This window comes from Pelophylax lessonae (genome assembly GCF_965119305.1).
Source record: "Pelophylax lessonae genome assembly, chromosome: 4".
In the NCBI taxonomy this organism is placed as follows: Eukaryota; Metazoa; Chordata; class Amphibia; order Anura; family Ranidae; genus Pelophylax; species Pelophylax lessonae.
In genome coordinates this window covers 66577966-66593398 of record NC_138771.1, presented here as the reverse complement: position 1 = coordinate 66593398, position 15433 = coordinate 66577966, and positions in this window count along the sequence as shown.

Genomic DNA, 15433 nt, shown 5'->3' with positions numbered 1-15433 from the left:
TTGTCCGTTCCTTGAAGGAAGAGGTTCTGCATGGTATAAGTTTGGATTCACCCCCACCACAACTAAATACTGATGCAGAGGGCTTCCTCTATTACAACGACAAACTTTACATACCACCTACCCTACGCACCAAGATCTTGGAATTATCGCATGATGTGCCTATGGCAGGACATATGGGTATGACAAAGACTTTCAATTGGATTTCTCGGCAATTCTGGTGGCCTGACATGAAAACATCTATACAAAAATTCGTCTCTTCATGCAATGTCTGTGCCAGGTCCAAAATTGACACTACGAGACCATCCGGTCTACTATGCAGTCTACCAATACCCCAAACTCCATGGGAGGTTTTGTCATTGGACTTCATCGTAGAATTCCCTCCTTCCAAAGGATTTAATACCATCTTGGTGTCAGTGGACCATCTGACAAAGATGGCACATTTCATTGCTATTCGCAGACTACCTTCGTCCAAACAAACGGCAGAACTCCTGATGAAACATGTCTTCAGATTACATGGAATCCCAAAAACTCTTCTGTCTGACCGTGGATCCCAATTTATTTCTAAATTCTGGCAAGAACTATGTCACATACTACGGATTGAGCGGAAGCTCACTTCTCCTTACCATCCGCAGACCAACGGACAGACTGAAAGAGTCAACCAATGCATCGAGCAGTATTTACGTTGTTACACTTCTTACCAACAGGATGATTGGTTGGATCTTCTCCCCCTGGCAGAATTTGCCTACAACAACGCAACTCACAGTACAACCAAGCAGAGTCCGTTTTACTTGAACTATGGGTTCCATCCCTCTATTCTCCCTCCACGCATCCTTCCTTCAAATAACCCAGTAGCCTCAGACTATCTTACCCAAATAAAGGATTCTCTGGGTTTACTAAATACTACCATTGCACACGCTCACAGTCAACAAAAGAAGTACTATGATCTTCGTAGAAGACCTTCTCCACAGTATACTATCGGGGACCTCGTTTGGCTCTCAACAAAAAACTTGAGACTGAAGATCCCTAGCAAAAAGCTTGGACCTCTGTTCTTGGGACCTTTCCCAATCAAGAAACTTATTGGAAAAGCTGCAGTGCAGCTTACATTGCCCATGGACCTAAAAATCCATCCCATTTTCCATGTGTCACTATTAAAACCCCATGTTCCGGACCAAGGAATAAGGCCTAATATTCCACCTCCCCCTCCTGTACAAGTTGAAGGTGGAGAAGAATACGAGATAAAAGAGATTCTGGATTCTCGTATCTACAGAAGAAGACTTCAGTACTTGGTTAGATGGAAGAACTATGGGCCCCAAGACGACACCTGGCTAAACACCTCTGACATACATGCCCCTAGATTAATCCACAATTTTCATGCGAGATACCCAGACAAACCAGCTCCAGAGGCCTTCAGGAGCAGGCCTTGAGGGGGGGTATTGTAATGTTCCGGTACCTTTGGTACCCTAAATTACACTTTCCACAAGTGTATGCGCCCCACCATTTACTTTTGGAAAGGTGCGCATACACCTTTAAAACTGGAGCTGTCATCACCCAGCGCCGGACTAGATGGCTATTTAGGGCGTCGTTTCTCACTCACATGTGTTCGTTCAAACACCCTTACTTGGATGCTAACCTTGCTTGAAGCTTCCATGCTTGCAAGCTTACTTTGCTGACGGAACCTCGCTGCGCTGATCCCTTTATCCCGCTACTGGATCATCCGCCTCTCCTGAACCAACCTTCGGCTGTATCGCTAATAGTGCTAAGTACCCCGCAGGGGAATTCTCTATAAACTTATACTAAGCTTACACTATCTAGCTCTGCATAGTAAAGACTGTTTATTACATCTGCATAAACTAGATTGCTAGCTCTTGAGACTACTGCTACTTTTCTGCACTGGGTTGATCTCTTTTGTATGTCCACCTGCTATTCTATCATCTGCTATCATACAACATTGCTAAACCTTCCTGCATCCATCTGTTACTGTCTCACCTTCAAGTGTCTATCACCTATCACCTCCACTCAACCTATCCCTCAACCTTCATCATTGTGTTACCACATACATAAAGTCATTCTAGGAACCAGCTTGCTAATTGTGTGTATTTACTGGCTGAAATAAGACCTTCCACACATGATGAGTCATTGAGGTTGGGAATGGTATCTCAGCATATCTCTTACATGACTACTGACGTGGATCTATTTCTGCAGCTGAAAATCCACACCATATAAGAAACGCAGGAGCGTTACAGATTGCCTCTCAGGGGACCAGGAAGGATTTTTTTTCCCTCTGCTGTAGAAAATTGGTTCATGCTTTGATGGGGTTTTTCACCTTCCTCTGGATAAACTGTGGGTATAGGATTGTGTACATGGGATTGTATGGTTGTGTTTTTTTCTTGTTTTTTTTTTTTTTTTGGGTTGAGCTAGATCGATTTGTGTCTTTTTTCAACCTGACTAACTTTGTAACTATGTAACTCCAATGAGCCGCAGGCTGGGTCATTCCTAACCCACCGGCCACTTTTTTTGCTTAGGTAAGCTGCAGGGTGAGAATGATCTTTTCCACAGCTCATTATTGTTATTATTATTATTAGTATTATTTTTCTTATTATACAGGATTTATATGGCACCAACAGCTTGGGGAGTGCTTTACAAAATAGAGGGAGACAGAGCAGTTATTATACAAAAGGTAATAGCCATTGGGGATGAGCTGATGGAGAAAGTAAAAGTACTGTTTATTAACTTGTAGGCTTCCCTGAAGATAAGGGTTTTTAGGGATTGCCTAAAAGTGGACAGAGTAGGAGATAGCCAGACAGATTGGAGTAAGGAGTTCCAGAGGATGGGAGAGGCTCTGGAGAACTCCTGGAGGTGAGCATTGGAAGAGGTGAGGAGGGAGCCGAAGGACAGGAGGTGTTGGGCTAGTCTTTTAAGGCAAGGTTGGTGATGTAGCTTTGGGCTGAGTTGTGGAAGGCTTTGTAGATTGTTGTTAGTGTTTAGAATTTTATGTGTTGGGTGAATGGAAGCCAATGGAGGAAATGGCAGAGAGGGGTAATAGACACTGAAGGATTGTTAAGGTGCAGGAGGTCGGGCTGACAGCAGTACTCATAATGTATTAAGAAGGGGGTTAACCAGTGGTTTAAAAGTGTAAAGGTAGGCCTACAAGCAGTAAAAAATAAAAAGGTTCAGCATTCGGCTATAGATGAGTTCAAAGAACAACTAAGCCCAACTCTATTACCATGCTTTCCCAAAGAACTCAAAAAGAGAGAGAGAGAGAGGGCCAAGCGCCGATCTAAGTGCAGCAATATAGGCAATTTATTCTCTTTTTCTCTTTCAGATTTTTGAAATAAAATACAAAAAGTAAACATCTTTTCACTTTCCATATTTATTAGTAACACTTGTCTTTTTTTCAATGTCCACCTGTAAGAACATGTTACATATTACACCCATATTTATGGTGTAATATGGTGCCAAGCAGGTTCTTCTCCCACACGGCACTGCGGCTGTGTTTAGCTTGACCCCACACAGCCACGTCATTCATTTACAGAGATCTGTGAATGAATGAACTACAAGTCCCAAATTCCATCACAGCAGATGAACTTGTAAATTTGAATGGAATACAAGCGTGGTGCTCACTGCATTCATAATCCATTGAAACTTCCTCTAGCTCTCTAACTGAAAGCCTATACCTCGATACAGACACAGAGGTGGATGAATAGTCTGCAGGAGCTTGGCTTTGCACCCACAATATACTGATTGTGGTTCCAATGTTTTGCAATTTCATTTGCAAAAAAAAAATGCATAAATAAATGCACATTTTTTTCTGCAAAAATATGTGCATTTATTATTCTTACAAAGTTGGGCAAAGCCTTTAAACTTAGGAGCAAAAATTTAATATATTGCACCTGCACCATGCCTAGATTTTCTTTTTTAGGCTCGTACACTTCCTGCAAGGACAGAAAAATTGCAATAATCCCTCAAGAAATCCAGTGTCCTTGTAACTTTCTGTGTACTTAACTGAAATCCCAAACAACGTCTGTGAACTACAAAACCATTCTTAACTATGTAATAGAGATAAGGAGAGAGGGGGGTATTTGTAGTCCAAATTTGGAGAGCACCCTGGGGTAACTAACTGGGGTAATAAAATAAAGGAGAAAAAAATCTTAAAAGAGAAATATGGCCAACAAAAAGCTTTTTATTGGTCACAGGAGTGCTCTTATTTGTGCTGTCCTTTGACCCAGAATGAGCTGAGAGCAGGCTGAAGTTTATTGTTGGATGATATCTTAGAGCTGCTCTGGAAGGATCCTGACCATATTATTGTGATCCTGCCTGACTGACAGCTGGCTCTGGGTCTCAGCCCATTGCTGATATCTGAAGCCAGTAGTTCCTGCCGCCTCCACAACCAGATGCTCTAGTGAGCATTGGAGGGACAGAGCAAAGAGCGAAGACAGACAGTCACCATTCTCCGCTCTGAGCTGGCCGAGACTGGGCAATCAGCAGTCATGTTCTCAGGCTTAGAGCCAGTGGGGGAAAGCTGCAGCATCACAGTGAAGCTGTAGAATCAGGGTACATATGGATGCTTGTTGTTTTAGTCACCCCAAACTTCTCCTTTAAAAAGGACAATATGTTAATTTATGGGGAGGTTGGGAAATGCTTTAAAGCTGAACTTCAGGAATTCGATTTTTTGCATACTTACATTGGGCCATCTTGGCTCGTATGCATATCTGATATGTGGCAAGCCACTGGGGATGCTGTAAATCATTGTAGTAGACTGCGCTACATAGAAAGAGAGCCATGATCTTTAGAGTTCTGTTCCAGCAGATTCCTCTCTACACACTGTCCTCAGAGAGTCACTCACTCAGCACCTCAATACAGAGCATTCTCTGATTGGAAAAGGTGAAGATAGTGATGTCACTGTTCCTCCTCTCCACCTCATCCAATCAGAGAACACCTTGTATTCAATGGAAAAGAAAAATGCAAGATGTTCTATGATTGGCAGAGATGCTGAGCAAGTGACCCCCTCATGGTTATTGTGCAGAAGGGGAAGTTGCTCGCCAAGAACCCAGAAGATCACGGCTGTCACTGTATGTGGTATAGGCTGGTATAGTGATTTACAGCATCCCCGGTGACTCCTTGATATCAGATATGCATATCTACCTTATGATATAAGCATACAAGCCAAGCTAACACAACGCAAGTATGCAAAAAAAATATTGATTACTAAAACTGGAGAGTGCAAAATCTGGTGCAGCTGTACATAAAAAAATCAGCTTCTAGGTTTTTTTTTTTGTTTGTCAAAGCTTAAGGCCCCTTTCACACAGGCGGACCGTTCAGATCCGCCTGTCCATTTTTTTGGCGGATCTGAACGGTCCCCCCACGCATTCCTATGGAGCATCGGATGGCAGCGGAGACATGTCCGCTGACATCCGACCCGATCCGATCCGTCAAATCTGGACGGATGGAAACCCTATTTTCCATCCGTCCAGCGGATCGGATCGGATGAGAACGGACCGACGGTCCGTTCCCATCCGATTTCCCCCATAGAGATGCATGGGGAACTGACAGCTGTGTCTCCGCACACCGCGCGGAGACACAGCTGTCCTCGAGCTGTCGATCCCCTGCTGAGAAAAACGGAATCCGTCCAACGGACGGATAGTGTGAAAGGGGGCCTAACAAACAAGCTGAAGTTAAGACACGGATTGGCTACCATGCACAGCTGCACCAGCATTTGCACACTCCAGTTTTAGGAGAGAAACCTCATAATTCCTGAAGTTAAGTATCAGATCCTTTATTGGGCATCTTTGTGAAATTCACATTTTTATTATTTTTCAGCTATCCTATATGATAAAGGGTTTTGCCATTTCTTTAAGTGGTGCGTTTTTTGTCATCAGCGACTACAACCGAGTTTTTCTTTCAGATCAATATGGTAATCAGAGCTTCAGCACTGCAGACAGAAAAATAACCAGAGAACCGTCAGAAGTTACGTGGGCCAAACAGTTGACATCTTCAGTCAGATTCTTGCCTTTCATGATTTAGACACGTTAAACAAAACCAGCTTTGCGCGGTGCTGTAAGTATCCATTAAGGGCCAGCACACAAAGCAGAAGAGGTTAATGCCTACTAATTCACACAGTATGAATATTCAACATAATATTCAGGAATCAGGATACAAACACACCAGTGAGTAACAAGGAAACTATTTGCTGTTCCAACCAAGTAATGGCTTGTGGTCAGGGAAGTCAATTTCTAGCCTTTAAAAATCATTAATTCACAATGGCACCGTTACATTTTACAGATGTCTATAGAAGAATCACGGGGTTCTTGTAGTCTGCTATGGAAAGGTAATTTAAGGCAATATCGTTCATGGAAATTAAATCCACGTTTGGCAAGTCTGAAGCAAAACACACCATGAAATGTTTGTAAACTGAGATACAGAAATCTGACAATGGAGCAAAAAAATGCAACGCCCTGGATCAGTGACCATGTAGAATTCTGTGAATAATAATTGATAACAGTCTTCTGTAATCACAGTCTCCATTAATGACTCACTGATATAGTTCAAAATGTGGGAACATCCCAAGTATTAGTTATCTTGAAAAGTCATAAAAGTTAACATTTTACCAGCCTCAAAAATATCATTGGGTCCTTAATTTATATAATTGTTTACATATTAGGACTAGCCTGTAAAGCTGATGGCCAGACAAGCCATAGCTGTAACAATAGCCATAGTCGTGTCTGGCTCGCAGATACAGCATAATCTCTTTGACATTAATAGGTAAGGTTGATAGGCCCATGCCTCTTGTCAAACCCTACATGCCAAGTAAAGATTTCTCCACCAGCAAGGGAAGTATCATGTCCTTGGCAACGTGAACACCCCCTTTCCAGGTGAACCATTTACCCTTTTGTTGGAATACATTGTTTATGGATTTTGTGCAACAACCACAGCGAGTAGATGGTAGTGTTTATATGTTTGCAGCTGCTCTATGGTAAACTCTATGTCTCTTCTTTATCTAATATAGTTTTTGTTTCCTGTCTGCAGTTAAGCAGCAGATAAACCACATGTGGACTGTAAACTGACTGTTCTGTAGGTCTATATACAGAATTTCTAACACCTTTATCTGTCATATGAGTTCTATTCAGCCCCTGTTTGGACTTCTTCACCTGTGCCAAACTGTATAGCTACATCTGTGACCTCACTTCATCCTACTACAGTTAAGCAGTGCATCCTGGTCTACTACCCACCCCAGCCTGTGATTGGACACTATAGGAGCAGCAGCACATTATTGAGATCTCCATCTTGTAAGCATGTACAAACATACAGAACTGTCACTTTCCGCAGTGCAGATGTGCAGATCCATGAAAACATGTCAACATACATACAAGAGAATTATCCGTCTAGTGGCGGGCTTCCTTTGTACAATTTCACTGGCACATGCAATTTTTAAGGAAAAGTTCACCTTCTGGGAAAAAATAATAAATGCACATATTTTTGCAGTAAACAAATGTGCATTTAATATTTTTTCCCTAAGGAGCCTCGAAAGCATTGCACCTGTGATCGGTGGATTAGGTGTGCAATGGCAGACTTCTGCATATGGGCTGGCTGTTTACAAGCTGCAGGGCTTGTAAATGAACTATGAGGTTGCTCATTACCAATTTTACAGTCCATTCAGAACTACAAACCGTTAGCAACAAAGGCTGACTGTACTTGTAGTTCAAGTCTTTCACAGAAAAATGAGAATGAATGACGCAGTCATGTGGGAAGAGCCCTGCAAGCCGTGTTATTTTCAAATAGTGGCAGCGGGCGCCAGGAGAAGATCTCAGCTAGCTGTCACTAGGAGGTGGAAGGAGAAGCTGCAGCTCCTGGAATATGTTACGTGTTCCACCCTAAATACGTGGTGGAAAGGTGAACTTATCTTTTAACGCTAGACATGTTGGGTATCTATTTTTTAGGCACAACCTCATCTTTTTTATTTTGCTAAATGGGCAAGATATTGGGGTTAATTTACTAAAACTGGAGAACTCAGATTCTGGTGCAGCTGTGCATGGTATCTAATCAGCTTCTAACTGCAACATAAACCAATTGCAACTACCACTGTTTTATTTCCCAGAGTCTCGGCCTTCAGAAAAATGGGATTTTTGTACTTACCGTAAATTCCATCTCTCCGAGTTCATCGACGGACACAGCGCTCCATAAATCATAACTACTGGGTTATATTGACTCCCCCAGGAGTAGGACTAGGCAGAACAAAAAACACCTGGCTACGCCCATGGGCCTTCCCTCAGTTTGGTATTTAACCCCCCCCCCAACTGCTCTAGGTAAAATCCATTTAGTAGCAAGTAGTGATGAGCCGAACACCCCCTGTTTGGTTCACACCAGAACATCTCGAACAGGGAAAAAGTTCTAGTGAACATGCAAACTCTATTAAAGTCTATGGGACACGAACTTGAAAAATCAAAAGTCCTCATATTAAAGGCTTATATACAAGTTATTGCCATAAAGTGTATGGGGACCCGGGTACTGCCCTGGGGGACATGTATTAAAGCAAAACGTTTTTTTTTTTTTTAAACAATCATTTTTACAGAAGCAGTGATTTTAATGATGCTTAAAGTGAAACATTAAAATGAAAAATTCCTTTAAATATTGTGCCTCGGGGGTCCTCCTTAATGTGCCTGTAAAGTGTTGCATCTGTACAATGCATGTAGTCTGTTGCAGCAATACTGATATTTCTAAAGGAAAAAATGTAATTTAAACTTGCTCACGGCTGTATTGTATTGTTGGGTCCTGGCAATACATATATGGGTTCCCCTAGTCCATACCAGACCCTTTTTTCCGAGCATGCAGCCTGGCAGGCCAGGATAGGGGGGATATGAGCGAGCGCCCCCCTTCCCTCCTGAACCATACCAGGCCACTTGCCCTCAACATAGGGAGGGTGCTTTGGGGTGCTCCCCAAAGCACCTTGTCCCCATGTTGATGGGGGCAAGGGCCTCTTCCCAACAACCCTGGGCTGTGGTTATGGGGGTCTGCGGGTGGGGGGGCTTATCGGAATCTGGAAGCCCCCTTTAACAAGATCCCGCCCCCCCCATGTGAATAATTATTATTATTGTACCCCTACTGATTCACAAAAAAAGTGTACAAAAAGAAATAAACACAAAAGACAAGTCCTTTATTCAAAAATAAAAATGAAAAAATACCGTCCCTCGATATAAATCCATTGTCAATCACGACACTCGCCGCACCAGAAAAATAGAAAAAATTGAAAGACGCTTCGCCTCTTCTGAGGCGTCTCGCTGTATGCCACTCTTGAGCTTTGACATCTGTTTTATAGGCAATGGCGGCGATCTGTGATTTTTTGCGGGACTGCGACATTGCGACGGACAGATCGGACCCATAACTGACATTTTTGACACTTTTGGGGGTACCAGTGACATTACTACAGTAATCAGTGCTAAAAAATGTGCACTGTTACTGTAATAATGCCATTGGCAGGGAAGGGGTTAATACTATTGCTGATCAAGGGTTTAAATGTAAACCTAGGGGAGTGATTCTAACTGTGGGGGGGGGGGGGGAGGTTGGGCTTGTGAAATGATCATAGAGACATGCGATCCTTTATAGCAGGATCACATGGTCTCTGTGATCATTGCAGGGAGAAGGACGGACGGCTGTGTTTACATTAGCCGTCCTCCGTCCTTCTCTGTCAGTGAGGAGAGAACGCCGGTGTCAGGCGGCAATCAGAGCCGTCTAACACCCGCACTGGTTTTCCCCTGATGATTGGGGGGAGGAGCGCGCCTCCGGCTTCGCGCACTCACCCCCTAGTGGCCTCCCAGGCAGATGACGTTAATTAACGTGATTTTGCCTGGGAGAGCCATACTGCCGACGTAAATAGGCATTGCGCCGACAGGAAGTGGTTAAAACTGATTACCTGGAGCAGAGTGGGTGGTTATATACCAAGCTGAGGACAGCCCATGGGTGTAGCCAGGTGTTTTTTGTTCTGCCTAATCCTACTCCTGGAGGAGGCAATATAACCCAGTAGTTAGGATTTATGGAGTGCTGTGTCCATCGATGAACGAAAGAGAAATATAAACTGTTTGAGGGTTTTAACTAAACAGGCTATGTGCGCATGCATTGTAGAGATGTACTGTACACTGGGCAGGTTCTTGACCATTGCGGGCCCTGGGCAAGACTACTGGTAGTCCATGATAGAGTATCTGCTGACTGTGTTGCCTCTGTGATTATAATGCTGATTGATAATGATAACCTACTGTGCTGTGTGTTAGCATAAGTGAGACACAGTGAGGATTCTAACTTTTATTTTCTAGTCATTGTGTGGAGTGCAGCCAAGCTGTCCTGCTGCTTTCTGTCAGCCGCTGAGCCGCCTCACATCATCCTCAGTACCTGAGGATGTGATTATCACTCCACCAGGGAAGACAGTGGGTAGCAGCAGCCGGCCGTCCAGGACTACTTCAGCAGCAGAGCAATATGCAGTGTGGCTTTATGTACATACTCCCCGAAAATTAGAATAAAAGTTTCTGCAATGCACTGACTTCCTGCTCCCCTCTGTTGACCTGATGGGGCCCAGGAAAAATTAATTACACCCACCCTAAGCAAGCTGGAGCGGGGATAAACTTTAAAAAGCCCTATTTTATTCTTATGCAGAAACTGTAATGCTGCCCGGACCACCTGTGTAGCTGATGGGGTCGGGCCCAGTACATCAAAACCGGGTATACTGCCCTATCAGTGGCCCTGCCTCTCTGTACCAGTGTATATACCAGCCAAGCTATCTTGCACTTATCTGGAGCTTAACCACTTCTGGACTGGGATTTTACCCCCTTAATGATCAGGCCATTTTTTGCGATACAGCACTTCATTACTTTAACTGACAATTGCGCGGTCGTGCAAAGCTGTATCCTAAAAAAAATTATGTCCTTTTTTTCCTACAAATAGTGATTTCTTTTGATGGTATTTGATCACCTGTGCGATTTATATCTTTTGCATTATAAACAAAAAAAAGAGACAGTTCGGGAAAAAAAAAAAAACATTGTTTGCTTTCTGCTATATAACATTCCCAGAAAAAAAAAAAAAAAAAATCAAATGTTTTCATCATTTTAGGCCAATTTGTATTCGTCTACATATTTTTAGTAAAAAAGATCCCAATAGGTGTATATTGATTGGTTTGGGCAAAAGTTATCGCGTCTACAAATTAGGGGAAAGATTTACGTCATTTTTATTTTTCGATATGTTTTTTACTAGTAATGGCGGCAATCAGCGATTTTTAGTGTGACTGCAACATTGCGGCGGACATATCGGACACTGTACTAATGACACTGGCAGGGAAGGGGTTAACACCAGGGGGGCAATCAAAGGGTTAAATGTGTCCTTAGGGGGTGTTTTCTAACTGTGGGGGGGGGGTGGACTTGCTGCATGAACACAGAGACCTGTGTTCCTAAATAAGAGGAACACAGGATCCCTGTGCTCATAACTGGCAGAACAGTGATCTGCTGTGTTTGCAATGGCAGACCGCCGTTCTGTCTCCACGAGGAGTGATCGCGGGTGCCTGGTGGCAATCGCGGCCACCAGACCCGCTGATCTGCTTCCTCTATGGCAAATGGGCGCACGTGTGTGCCTCCTGCGGCACGCGGGCGCCCCCTTGCTAGCGGTCCCGCAAGGCTACATACAGTAAAACTGCGGTGGGTGGTCTTTAAGTGGTTAAGCAGTTTTACACACTAAAATTCTGCTGAGTGTGCTTGAGCTGTAGATACTGCTCCATTGAACTTGTTTATTAAGCCTAAGTGCCATAAGTGCAATGTATGATTACACCTTAGGAATCAATTAGCAATCATTTTTCATTGTTCACAGAGGGTCGTTGACCTTATCTAAGGTCATTCCTTCTAGTGACCACACAAGGGACAGGACTTTTACATTGCTTCATGGCTACTTAGGTGCCTCGTGTCGCTGTGTACCCTGAGGGGCTGATTAGGAGGCAGAACGGCTGTGAAGAGAAGTGTCAGGGCTCAGGGTTCGGCTACCTCACCCAGCAATTTAGCAGCAGTTTGCAGTATTCAGAAACCATTAAATAGCACCTTCGGACCCAGCAACACTTTTTGATATAGCTGCTTTTTAATTGGCCAATTAGCTGCAGTCAGAACTGCGCAAAAATGCCAACGCTGGACGCACACTTTCTGAGCCCAGGATCAAGCAGAGGCTCCATTTACATACAACTGCTCAGATGAGCGGTTCCATGCGAAGAGCAGCGGTGCCGACCTTTGATTTGCATAGAGTATAAATCGGGCAGATGCAGCTATTCGCACACAATGGGGTTGATTGTCCAAAGACAAAAAAGCTGTTCACTTTTCAGGAGAAGTTGCCCTTTCCAAGGGAATGCATCCCAGAGCTTAGTAAAAAAAAAAAAAAATATTGTTTTCTTTGAACATGATTAGGTATTTTTTCAATGTAAAATGTCACCACATTCACTAAGCCCTGGAGAAAATCCCCTTGCAAAATGCAACTTCCCTTGCAAAGTGAACAGCCTATTGCCCTGTAGTAAAACCACCCCAGTGTGTGCAGGCAGCATTTACCATCACTGGCAAGAATCCACTGCTTCTTGTCAGCGAACGCCTCAGTTGTTGCTAAACTGCCATGTGAATGTAGCCTTAAGCCCCATACACACGTAGCGATTGTCGGCCGTAAATATTTGGCCGCCGAACGATCGGCCGATTGTCGGCTTGTTAGTATGATGCTTCTGACAACCGATTGCGACTTTTCGGCCGAACAGAATCGGGTGTGCATACTATAAAATTTTTGTTGGCCGTCATCAGAACGGCCGATTGTTCGCCAGTCAGTACAGAATTCGGCCGACAGACAGCAGATGAGCAAGACTGGGCATGCTCAGAAAGAAAAAACACACGGAAAGTTAACCATCGCATGACATCACTTCTGCAGTCGGCTGTTGTTGGCCGACAAAATTCGTGTGCAGTCTTTAGCACTTTTCAACCGACAGCACCGGACAAAAGACGGCCGATCGTTCGGCCGACATTCGGTACGTGTGTACGGGGCTTTAGGCCCCTTTCACACAGGCGGACCGTTCAGATCCCCCTGTCCGTTTTTCAGGAGGATCTGAATGGATGCCCCATGCATCTCTAAGGGGCATTGGATGTCAGCGGAGACATGTCCGCTGACATCCGATCCGTCAAATCTGGATGGATGGAAATCCTATTTTCCATCCGTCCAGTGGATCGGATGGGACCGGATGAGAACGGACAGACGGTCTGTTCCCATGCGATTTCCCCATAAAGATGCATGGGGACCTGACAGCTGTGTCTCCGCACACAGCGAGGAGACACAGCTGTCATCCTCCTGCTCAGCGGGGGATTGGCGGATCGATCCCCCACTGAGAAAAAGGGAGTCCGCCTGACGGACTCGGTGTGTGAAAGGGGCCTTAGGCCTCATGTACAATGCAGCTGCTAAACTGAAGTTTAGGAGCAGTTGGGCGTTTTTTCAGCAGCCCCTGAACTCTCTTCAACGTTATCTTATGTGCACATGTACAATCAGTCCTTCATAGTCATTTACAGGTTACTGGCATTTTTTTGAAAGCAGAAAAATCGCATTCAGGACTGTAGTTTACCACCATTTCAAACGCCAATTGTCTTCAACCGTGTGTAGGGAGGGTCTCCTGAGGTCATCTTTAAAAAAACACTTCTAACCTCAAATGCTCAGAACTGCTGCTAACCTCACAAAAACATGGTATGTAGAAGCTGTAAAATGGACATTTTTCACTGTCAGTTTCCAGCTGTTGGTTTCCAGCGTACAGAAGAGGTTTTCAACTTCCCTGTGTACATGACCCCCTATTGGACTTTGCTTACTTAAAACAGAGTACCACCCAAAAGTGGAACTTATGCTTATCTGATCCCCCCCCCTCCAGTGCCATGTTTGGCACTTTTAGGGGGGAGGGAGGAGCGGGTACCTGTTTTTGACAGGAACCCTGTCCCCACTTCCGTCGGACTTCGCCACGGAGAAGTACGTCAGCAGTTCAGCCCCCTAATCTTTCCTCCTCCTTCCCTTGCTGCCCCGCCAGTAAGAGAGCGCATGCACAGTACGGAACCAGCTGTAGAGCCGCAAGGCTTCACTGCTGGGTTCCCTTTCCAGCAATGGCGGTGGCAGCACCCAACAGGCGATTAAAACATTGGCTGGGGTGCCAACATCGCTGGACTCCAGGACAGGTAAGTGTCCTAAAATTAAAAGTCAGCAGCTGCAGTATGTGTAGCTGCTGACTTTGAGTTTTTGGGGGGCAGGACTCCGCTTTAAGGAAAATAGGCTGTTCACTTTGCATGGGGATTTTTGCTTTGGAAAGGATTTTCGCTTACTTAGGTGCTGACTTTCATGCAAGTAAAAATAAGTGCAAGCAAAAATACCACTTTTTTATTTTCCTTGCACATAATCTTTGCAAGTGAATTTCAGTACATTCACTAAGCTAAGAGGAAAATTTCCTTGCAAAGTGAACAGCCTACTGGCAACAAATCCCCCAACATTGATTGGAGATTTACATTGGTCGTAGTGGTGACATTTCAATTGTTGCCTATTAGAACATTCATCATAGGAACAGAAGGCCTCATGCATTCAGTGCATGGTTTTATACTTCAAATGTGCAGTTTTTATCTGCCAGAAAAAAATTCCTGTAATGCGCCATATGTTTGCGCGATTAGCGCTGAGCATAGACACATTCTACAGGCCAAAATAATCTTTTTTACTCGCCTTGGGAATAAATGTAAGCTCATATGCACGCTTATGCATACAGGCATATATTATGTTGATAAACTGCACTCTGAAAACAGGCAAGGAGCATTTTATTTTATTTTCTTTACACCCTGAATGCTGCTCTGCAAGAAGCTGGTAAGCAAAACAATGGGGTTGATTTACGAAAACTGGGGAGTGCAAAATCTGGGGCAGCTGTGTGTGGTAGCCAATCAGCTTCTAACTAAAGCCCCGTACACACGCAACGATTATCGGCCGACCAGTCGTCTGTCTTTTGTCCAGAGTTGTGTTTTGTTGGTTGGAATGTGCTCTAGACTGCACACGAATTTTCTTGCCCGACAAAATTCTACTTCAGAAGTGATGTCATGTGTTGGTTTGTTTTCTTTGTGTTCTTTCATCTCTGAGCATGCCCAGTCTTCCTCATGGGATTTTTCCCTGTCGAAATCTGTACTGACTGCACGAAAATCGGCCGTGTTTTGACGGCGGACAAACATTTTATAGCCTGCACACCAGAATTTTTTCGGGCAAAAAGTCGGAGTTGGTTGTCGGAAGCATCATACTAACAAGCCGAAAATCGGCAGATCGGTCGTCGGACCAAAATTCCCGGCCGAATTTTCGACGTGTGTGTATGAGGCTTTAAGCTTTGGCAATAAAACCTGGAAGCTGATTGGTTTCAGCGCAGTGCTGCACCAGATTTTGCACT